Source organism: Echinops telfairi, unplaced genomic scaffold (genome assembly GCF_000313985.2).
Source record: "Echinops telfairi isolate 266 unplaced genomic scaffold, ASM31398v2 ScPeMD7_10;HRSCAF=50, whole genome shotgun sequence".
Taxonomy (NCBI): domain Eukaryota; kingdom Metazoa; phylum Chordata; class Mammalia; order Afrosoricida; family Tenrecidae; genus Echinops; species Echinops telfairi.
Window position 1 is genome coordinate 13996733 of NW_022103907.1, and position 2038 is coordinate 13998770.

Consider the following 2038-nt stretch of genomic DNA (forward strand, 5'->3'; position numbering starts at 1 on the left):
GAAAAAAATATCTAGTGATCTAGTTCCGTGCCTCCCTCCCTCCAAATCCACCACTGAAAAATGTAATGGATCACAATGGTCTGATCCCAACACGAATGGGCTCACAGTATCACTCAATAGCAGCTGACAACAGCAGCACATTTGAACCATCTTCCAGTTATACGTTAAACTACTAAGATGATGCTCTTCTTAACATAAGCTGTCTATAGTTCTGCCTGGCTAAAGGAGTTGAACTTTGGCGGCATCTGGCAATTCTTTCAGTCTTTGGCAGCGGCTCCTCTCTCTTGTACCTTATATTTTACAAAATATCCTTTTGATTACGTCATTGACTGCCAACATTGAGAAATCAAGGAAGGGTTTCTTCCTTTTTTCGCTTTTTCTTTTCTTCTTCCTTTCCCCCCTCCTGAGCCCCATTCCTTTCTTCCATCAGGAGAAAGTTCTGATTTAAATCAACTTTCAAGTTCTATTCCAATGTGCTATTTGTCCGTCTTCCTTCCAATCAGTGGCTCACCTTAATTCTCTGGTCAACATTGCCCAGTGCTCTCTGCCCTGGACTCTCCCCTTAAATTGGTTGATACAATGAAATACTTACCCCTTTCTCTTCTGCTGCTCGTCACAATCCTATTCATCTTTGACATCAAAATAACCTTGTCCCTCTCTCTGTGACGCCTGATCAGATCTTTCCTGACTCAGTACTTCCTCCAGTTTTGTGTTCTAATAGCACATTGTTTATCCTTTGGAACAACCAAGTGTATTCTGTCTTAAAATTGTGTTATGGTGATATATTGACACTTCATTAATCTTTTTTATCTTTTTTACTTTCTCTCACACTTCCACCAATAAAGCTGCAAAATCTGAGCACTTCAAACATTTGAAAATAAGGGCACAAACCCTGTGTCCTCTGATGTGATTTTGAGAATCCACAGTGAAATGCCTTACTCCTCAGTGCTTGAGAAGAACCTTTCAACAATGGATCTTTCCTTACAGGCTCCAATCCCGAGATCATTTAAGGAGAAAGACATAAAGACATTCCAAAATAGATAAAATTTCATAGGTATTCAGGCATAGAATGTAGAATCAATATTTTTCATTCTCAGACCTTTTAATAATAAAGTTTTCTCAAAGGAAGTAAAAGAAAAATAGGGCCCATAGTACTCAATTGTCATCATTAACATTTCTGAGTTTCTTGTGCTTGTGAAATAATGTTATCTTCCTGCTTTAAAATTCATGCTCAGACACATTAGGAAAATACTTCTTACCTCTGGACTTCTAACTTATTTATAGTGATCCATTTATGATTTATTATTTTCTTTTGTTTGCTTTCATGTTCACTTCTGTTTTCAAACTATACATATCACTTTTAAATTCTCCTTATCACCTTAACATCTATTTCATAAGTCTCACTGTAGAGATTTACTCTGCCTATTATTAAGTTGTAGAAAATGATTGATACAGGTTGACTTTACACTAATATTAATGCCAAACCTCAAAGAAAAATCTCAGAATTTTATGTTCCATTTATGGGCCTTTGGGGTATGTTGCTAAATTTCAAGAATTTGCAATAAATTACACATATGGTTTGAACTTTCAGGTGTACCTAAACACCTTCTCCCCCTCCCCCACCATCAAGCAAGTTTATGATTTGTGAGCAGTCCAAGAAATTGAATTTCTTGTTTCCTCTAAGATCTATACAAGAAGAAAAAAGAAACCTTCTGAATGCCTTTTCTATTGGAGTTTTCTTTCAATTGAAGAATTGACCTTCTCTGTGTTGATACTGACAGCTCTTCTGAACTGTTTTACTCCCTGTTTCCTTAAGTGTTTGAGCTAAGCCTGGATTTGTCACTAATCCCTAAATTCTAGATACTCATTCATATACTAGGGTTTAGGATGTTTTGGCAGAATAGCTTTGACAAATTCTTTCCAGCTTATGGATAATACTTTTCTCTGTAAGGGACTATTACTCAAATGGGAGGAAATCTTGTATTATCAGTAGACTTCATGGAGTGGGCTAGCTTAGCCATTGCCTTTGTGTCTGTGG